Source organism: Artemia sp. Qi Xiang Cuo, chromosome 2, assembly GCF_049724085.1.
Source record: "Artemia sp. Qi Xiang Cuo chromosome 2, ASM4972408v1, whole genome shotgun sequence".
NCBI lineage: Eukaryota > Metazoa > Arthropoda > Branchiopoda > Anostraca > Artemiidae > Artemia > Artemia sp. Qi Xiang Cuo.
This window is the reverse complement of record NC_142795.1, coordinates 76,013,732-76,022,747: the sequence shown is the minus strand read 5'-3', so window position 1 is coordinate 76,022,747 and position 9,016 is coordinate 76,013,732. Positions and strand designations below refer to the sequence as shown.

The 9,016-nt window shown below is 33.5% G+C and overlaps 1 long non-coding RNA gene across 1 annotated transcript in view; it reads left to right on the top strand.

Moving 5' to 3' along the window:
• The window catches only part of LOC148955626 (uncharacterized), a 325,352-nt gene extending 318,195 nt beyond the window's left edge, over positions 1–7,157 (top strand). The window contains exon 3 of the long non-coding RNA XR_016143727.1: positions 7,033–7,157. This is a non-coding gene — a long non-coding RNA (uncharacterized LOC148955626). The remainder of the gene's footprint in view (positions 1–7,032) is intronic.
• The last annotated feature ends 1,859 nt before the right edge of the window (positions 7,158–9,016 follow it).

Below are 9,016 nucleotides of genomic sequence, written 5' to 3'. Positions count from 1 at the left end.
AATACATTCCCCCCCCCTTAATTTCGTGAATTGACGCAGTCAGAGATTTTGAATTATTTGTGGAGGGCAAACAATACTTCCCTTGATGTACATGATTACACACCACTGACGGTGTTATATACATACATACTTGTATCAAAAACGAACTTCCACATCTATTCGACATGGATTGAAGGAAAAGGGCTTAAAGCAGATATAATTAAGTATTATTTTATTTTATAATAGCCAAATAAATTGAATTTCCTTGATTATGTTATTGATGTGTTTCGCATTTGGCGTTATGCTGTAAATGGCATAGACAAGCATTTCAAAAACTTTTGACTATGCTCCTGCATGAGATTTAAAAAATTCATATGACCAACCTCATGAAAATAACTTATTTATTTACAAAAAAAAATTTACTTTTTAGTAAAAATGTAGTTACTTGTTTACTGATTTCGTCAACAAAATTTCTCACTAATTATGTAAGAAGAATATAAGCAATTAAAAATTGTCAACTACATTCACTTAAACCTTTACTAATAAAGTCAACTTTGTTTCCACATATTTTGCCCCTGTGTGAATTATGATGCTGTTTGTCATTATATAGCAATTTCAGATTAGGAGATTAAAATTACGAATTTCAACAAAATTCTAGAATAGCAAATCCCCCCCTCTCCCCAATCGACGCTACTTTACCGTTGTTAAGCTTTACCACGATAAGGTAATGTACATATTAGGCCAAACGAAATTACTGAAGAAACAAACAAAGCGAATACTTCGAGAGAACAACCGCCTCTCTTCTTCAGCGCGAACAAAATAATATAAACAAGGAAAATGCCGAAGAAACCCCTCCCCCCCCAAAAAAAATAGAAACAAACAAACGCGGAAACTCAACAGAACCAATGAAAAAACCAGCCAAATAATTAAAAGATAAATAAAATGTAATAAAAGACAAAATTATAAGAAATAGAATCAAATACCTTACAACCATGAAATGAGTTATTTGCCAATATCCACAATTCGCACAAAATCCAAGCTTAACTGCCATCAGCGGATACTAACAAACAACAGCAAACTAAGTGTTTGTTAGTATCCGCTGATGGCAGTTAAGAATTTTTGGATTTTGTGCAAATTACGGATATTGGCGAATAACTCATTTCATGGTTGTTAGGTATTTGAACTTAATTCTTATGATTTTGTCTTTTATTGAATTTTATTTATCTTTTAATTTTTTTGGCTGGTTTTTATTTTTTAATTGGTTTTATTGACTTTCAATGTTTGTTTTTTGTTTTTTTCTTTGGCATTTTCCTTGTTTATATTATTTTATTCTCGCTGAAGCAGAAGGCGGTTGTTCTCTCGAAATATTCGCTTTGTTTGTTTCTTCAGTATTTTCGTTTGGCATAACACGTAACAAACATAAGAGTAAACAAATTTTTGATGCGTTTTTTTTGTAACCCTCCCCCCAAAAAAATCCTTTTGTAAACCCACCCACCCACCAAAAAAAAATCCTGGATATAGCCCTGTAGGACACAATTTTGGAATAAAACATCAATTAGTAGACAAACTAATTCTTCACTTTCATAATAGCAAGAATTAAAAAAATTGTCTGCCAACTCCCAAGGAACACATACCAGAAAAAATTTGAGCAAGAGAGCAATGCAGGAATTCCTTTTTTTATTCTTTTCGTTAGCATAGATGCATTCATTCTAATATGCAAATCATTATATTTTTTATACTAAAATAAAAATTGTTCAGTTATTTTACAATTTTACTTGCATGCTCCATCCATTTAAGATTTCATTGGATATTATAATGAAACGGAAATACTGTAATCTCTGCTCTCAGGAGTGGAGCCTGTTCAATCCAATCTTTCAGAGCAGGTGTGACTGTGAAAAGTGCAGATGATGCATTTAGAAGGATGCGCTTTTTTGTCCTTGCCTATAGTGATTCTATTTCTTTGTTTGGAAAGTTTTGCTTCTCCAACCCTGAAAGTTGCCACAACAAGCCCCTAAACACCAGGAATATAGTTTAGCATAACATTGAGTGCAATGTTATCCTTTTACAAGATAAGCACCCTTAGGGCAAAACACATCACAAAATTAGATACAAAAAAATTAGATAAAAATCAATAAAAATTAACAATTAAAAATAAATTCAAGAAAATATCTGAAATGAGGTAAAAACTGATTTGTGTAGAATGGTGTGTAGACAACTCTTTGCTTTAATACTTGAATATTTGTTGATTCCATTATGCAGACATTTATTTTGGGAAGGCAGTTGGATTAAGGAAAACTGCCCAGAAAATGTGAATGAAATCAAAAGAAATCAGACGTTTCTAAAAAGAAACCCCCTGAATAAGTATTTGGTCATCACCATTTAAAAATGAAGGAGATAAAACAAAACAAATTAGTCTGCTCACTTGGAGAGAGACTTAAGTCCTTGTCTATGAGAGAATAGGAGTCATGGAAAATTTTGGCATTGTCCCATCACTAATTATGTCAAATTTTACATTCCTGGCTCTGGAGGATCTAATGGCCTAAGGTAAACAACTTTTCATTACTGGTTACCAACACTGCAATCACTAATAAGATTTGATAGGCAACTCTTAGGTTTGTGAATGCCTCTTCATCTCTGCATTGCACAATTAATTTTAACACATTTATAGGCTTCTTAAGGGAAATGTGTTGGTGTTAAATTATTCTCATAATAGTCTTGGAATTCATGGAACAACTGGAAGGGATCTAAATCATCACAATATTTTACTTTTATTGCTACTTACTTTTATTTTCAAGGAATGGTGATAAAGATAGAGGAAAACTAAAATATTGGATTCAATTTGGTTATAATGCCAACTGTGTCCTCTAAAAAAGAAAGAAAAAAAAATTCCAAAACTACAAAACCATTAGATTATTTATTTGAAATTTTGCACCCAGGGCAAGTGCCACCTCTGCCAAAAGAGGAAAAGAAGGGGATGTTCTTTCCGCAAAGATTGGTAAAAACAGAACTTGGAAAATTATTAAACAAAACTGACTTTTTCATACTGCTCATGATGTATCCTTTGATACCCATCCCCTAGACTTTGATCAGCATTCACCTACAGGTGATTTACATAGCAATTCCTGCATATAGACAAAATAAATTATTTTTTCTCCAATGCTTCATCCAAGGACCCAGTCCCAAAAGAAAAAAATAAAATAAAATCTGAATGTTTGGGCCTTGGTACACTTTTCTGTGACAAATAAAAAAAATGCTCCCACTTCAAAAAAAACCATCTTAATTAATTGTTGAAATGCTGACTCTGAGGAAACATGTGCAAAAGTTTCATTTATTAAAACTAGTGAATTTTTTTTTATAGAAAAGTGGACCAATCTGAGGAAATATATTAAATAGGCTATACAAAGATAAAGAATGTAACTTACCAACAACCATTAATGTGAACTCAAAACCTTTTTTAACAGACTTTCTGTGAACTTGATTGGGAAGATTTGCAAATCCAACGTAGCCTGGTATTTCAGGGTTTGAAGAATAGAAAAAATAGAAACTTCTTCAAAAACAAGAATTCAATAACTCAAAAAAGTTCAAAAATTTCAGTTGAAATATTTTTCAAACAGTTTCAAATTTGGCTTTTGTGGAATCACAATGTTTAGCCACTCCAAATTGTCTTTTCATACACACATGACTCACAAACGTGAGTCCACGTTTTTTAGGAGGGAGGGGTGTCAAACAGCAACAATCAGTAAAAATTTTAACAAAAGAGCCAAATGAGATAACATTTTGAAATACTGCCTAAATTTCCCAAGCATCTCCATGCATGGGATCAACAATCATATCTTGGATGCAACCATATTCCTTAGACAGTCACAACAACCCCAGGTAGCAGCTACAAATGGTTATAATGTTTACAAATGGTTATAATTTATTAAATTCCTGGAACCAACTTTTTGACAATTGGAGAGCTTAATATAACCTAATAATATGTTTAAAGAAGGTGCTAAATTATTTTTAAATTATGCTGCTACTAACTACTACCAACAACTCACTGCAGCATCAAGCCATCTGAGGCCAACACAACTACATGTGCTGCTTCTCCATCCTAATCTATTTAAAGTCTCTCTCTTTATACTCTCCCAAAAATATCCAATTTCCCTCAAATCCTTCCTTATGACTTCCTCCCACCCAATTCCAGGATGACCTACTGTTTGTTTGACCCTAGATGGTTGGCCAAAAAAGACAATCTTTAGCAATCTGTCATCCTTCAATTCCAGAATGCTTCCTAACCATCTGTCCTTTCTCTCCATTAGAAAGTAGGATAGAGCTACATTTTTTGTACAACTTACTGTTTGAAATAAGGTTAGTCAGACAGGTACCCAAAAGAATCCAGAAACAATTCCTTTGGAAAAGATTGTCAAATGGGAGCATCAGCAATATAACAGGAAGAACTAAGGTTAAGATGAAACTCTCAGGGAAAATTGATTAGTATATTGAACTAAATCAAAACATATTACATGCATGCTGGTTGTCAAAGAGGTTTTCAATAGCTCTGGAATACCTAAGGGTATTACATTAAAACTTTCAGGAAATGTTAATGAGTGAAACTTTTTTTTGAGTACTTTTGGAAAAGCTTCTTATTTTAACTAAAAACAGCCCTTGTGTTTCCATTGTTCTTAAAGAATTGGGGCAAAAAGTCAAACTTAGTTTAAAGAGTAAGGTATTGAGAAGGGACAACCCTGCTCATATATATAATAATTTCTGTTTGTTGTAAGTTTTAATGTTGTTCCTTACTTTCAGTTGAAAAAACTTTTTTTTTATTTATAATAATTTTTATATAATGCTGGGAAATTTGGCTTTCTCAATGGAAAGTTCCTCCCATGTAAAATACATCCCCCCCCCAAAAAAAAATCCTCCCATAGAATTCCATTCTTCCTGATAGTTACACCCAGAACATATCTTGCAGACAATTCTGCCAGAATAAATCTCCTTGGCTCACTTTCATTTGAAAAAGACTTTAAATTTCTGATTGTTTTTCAAATTATGCCAGAAATTTTTCCTTCAGTGGGAAATTTCCCTGGAAATCTCCCCCCCCCCCCCAGTGGAAAGTTGCTACCACAGAATATTTCTCCATGGTGAACTTCTGCTGTAAAAAGTTCTCCCATGGCAAACTTCTCCTGTAGAAAATTCCCCCACAGAGAATTTCTCCTATAAAATCCCCCCCCCATGTAAAAATCCTCCAGATAATTCCAACCATGCCAAAAATTTCCACAAGAAAATCCCCCCTTGACATATCCATGTGTAAAATCAAATAGGCAAAGAGAAAATAAGACACATAAAAAGACTTTTGTATAGAAAATCTTGCAAATTCCCCTAGTGTAAAATTTCCCCTGGAAATCCCCCCCCAAAGAAAAGTATGTTTACTTCCCTATAACAAATACTATATGTAAACAATAGACATTTTTCATAGCTTACAACCCTTGACACAGAGGCTGTGGGGGGGGGTCATGTTATCTTCTAAACCATAGTTATTGGACCTTTAACCATGCTGAAAAAATGGCCATCTCAATATTTTTAACAGATGACTTTAGGAGAAAAAAATGAGCATGGGAGAGGGGCTATCTGCCCTCTAATCTTTTTGGTGACTTAAGGAGGGCACTAGAACTTTTAATTTCCATTCAAATAAGCCATCTTATAATATTCTAGGATCAGTGGTTTAATACAATCATACCTGAGAAAAAAAATAAACACATGCCCATGATTTCTTTTTTCTGGCAAAAAAAAAAGTTGAGTTCTAGTTTAGCAACTTTTTGCTGTCTTGGAAATGGGTTAGGTTAGGAAAATGAAACTTTCAGTGATAGGTCTACAGACTAAAGTATGTCCAGGGAAGGTATTTTGAAGTATATATCTCTATTCCTTATCCCTCTAGAGGGCAGTGACCTTTGATGACCTTTAAAAATATTTGTTTTATGGGAGTGAAACACCACAAAACAGATTTTCTGCTTAAATGAAGTACAAGAAAAATGTTTTAAGCTTCTCTGCTTTGCTCAATTCCAATTTATCAGGTTTAAAAGATCTGCAAACACATTCCCAAAATTAAAAAAAAAAAACCTTTGATATGGCTTAAAATTCTACTCAAATAACAGGAATTACATTTCCAGAACTAAAGCTGTAAAAAAGAAACTGATAACTGGAAATTAAGATAAAATGTTGTTTTGTCAAAATTGCAATTGGTATAGACCTATCCAGTATGCACATTTCCCAGACCTAGATATCAGAAGAGGGTTATTGTAAAAGTTGGGCCGTGTCTCTCCAAAGTATGTTGTGGGCCTTGGTTTTCATAGTGAAGGCTTCATTTTCTTATTCTAACTTTTTTAAAAAACAACAAAAAGCAGCAAAACTAGGGTAAAAAACTAGTATCCAATTGAGCAAAATTATGTAAAACTAAAACCCTCACACCTTGTTACCAAAGACAAATTGAGAATAATTGTATACAAGGTCTGTTCAAAAAGTATCACCAATTTTGAATTTCTGTGGGTTACATATATTCAATTTTTCTGTGGCATCATGTTTGGTACTCATGTATATTTTGTACTCATTTATGCCGATAGTTTCGGCCATTGTGAATCTTCAGATAATTATTGACAGCTAGTTTTTTTGCAGGTGTTTTTGGCTCGTTTTCTATTGTCGACCATTCTAAAAAATGGATCAAAGAATCTGTATCATATTTTGCGTGAAAAACACTGAAAGTTTCATTTTCTTAACCTAGCTCCTTTCCAAGATAGCAAAAAGCAGCTAAACTAGGGTAAAAAACTAGTATCCAATTGAGCATAATTACATAAAACTAAAACCCTCACACCTTGTTACCAAAGACAAATTGAGAATAATTGTATACAAGGTCTGTTCAAAAAGTATTACAAATTTTGAATTTCTGTGGGTTATATATATTCAATTTACAATTTTTCTGTGGCATCATGTTTGGTACTCATGTATCTCATTTATGCCAACAGTTTTGGCCATTGTGACTGTTCAGATAATTATTGACAGCTATTTTTCTTGCAGGTGTTTTGGCTTGTTTCCTATTGTCAACCATTCTAAAAAAATGGATAAAAGAATCTGTATCAAATTCTGTGAGAAAAACAAAATCAAGTGAGTGGATGCATACCAAATGTTGACTGTGGCATATGGTGAAGCTATCTTGGACCAAAGCAACGTTTATCGGTGGTTCAAAATGTTCTTAGAGGGCCGAGAAGATGTGAACGACGAAGAGCGTGCCGGACGCCCGAGCACGTCAACAACAGGCGAAAAAATTGAAGAAAATATTGGCAAATCATCAAATCACCATCAGAGAAGTTGCCAAGGATTTAAACATATTGATTGGCTCATGCCATTCAATTTTTACCAAAGATTTGGGCATGAGACAGGTTGCCACAAAATTCATACCAAAAATTGCTCAATTTTGACCAAAAACAGTATTGTATCAACATTGCTAAGGACCTGTTGGACTCTGTCTCTGACAATCCAAATTTCCTCCACAGGGTCATAACTGGTCATAAAACATGGGTCTATAGTTTTGATGTGGAAACCAAAGCTCAATCATCCCAATGGAAGCTGCCACACAAGCCAAGACCAAAAAAAGCATGCCAAGTTTGCTTAATTGTGAAGGTTTTGCTTACACTTTTCTTTGATTGCAGGGGCATGGTGCACCATGAGTTCTTGCCCCAGGGTAGAACAGTCAAAAAGGAATATTACCTGAAAGTTATGCATAAGTTGTGCAAAGCAATCCACCAAGAAGGCCCAGATTTGTGGAAGAACAAAAATTGACCTTTGCACCATGATAACACCCCTGCTCACACATCATTGCTTGAGTGCAAAATTTTGGCCAAAAACAACACACTACTAATGCCACAGCCACTGTATTCCCCAGATCTAGCCCTCTGTGACTTTTTTTTGTTCCCCAAACTGCACATGAAAGGACAATGCTTTGCTACTATTGAGGAGATAAAGACAGCATTGAAGATGGAGCTGAACAAGATCACAAAAACTGATTTTATTGAAGTTCTTTGAGGATTAGGAAAAACATTGGCAGAAGTGCATAATATCTGGTGGGGATTACTTTGAAGGGAACAAGATAGATATTGATGAATAAATGAATATTCTCTTTAGAAACACAAAATTCACAATACTTTTTGAACAGACCTTGTATACCAATGAATAGCTAAAAATCTAAGCTATGCATCAATATGATTACTACTAAAATTATTTAAGATCAAATATTTGAAATTATTAGTGTATTGACTTACCTATAAGGACTGGAAATATCAATTATCCTATTTTGACATATATACCCTTTCAGTGTTTCAGTTTTAATCACATATTTACAGAAAGTTGATTTTCTTCTGATTCTAAAAATGTAACTTTTATAGCTTGATATTTATTCTATAAATCACAAATATTAAATATAAATTTTTTCATTTTAATTGCTTGTCAAAACAGAGACCAAATTTTATATTTAGGCTATGCTGACAAGTTATTGGTGAAAATTTTAACAAGAAGATGGAGCTCTTGTTACTACCCTCACATTGCATCATGATTTAGTAAAAGAGTGGTCATCCAAAAACGCATCTCTATTTTTCTGGAATGCCAAAGAAAAGTGATCTTGGTAAATATTTACCAAATCATATTATTGAGTTTCAAATAAAGTGAATATACCATTCAATGCCTTTTTTATGCTGATTACAAATATAACAATCATTTCTATTGGAAATGAATTTTAGCCCCCCCCCCTATATAAGTCAATTCAGGAAATATATTTGCACATATGGGGGTGGGGGTTAGGTTAGGGGGGGGGGCTGAAATTCATTTTGAATAGAAATGATTATTATATTTGTAATCAGCATAAAAAAGGCATCAAATGGTGTATTCACTTTATTCCTAACTCAATAATATGATTTGGTAAATATTTACTGTGATCTTTCCCAAAAAGAGGTCTTTTACCCTAGAATTTTACCAGAAACAGAAATTTCAAGTTTTTGCAGATGGGGGC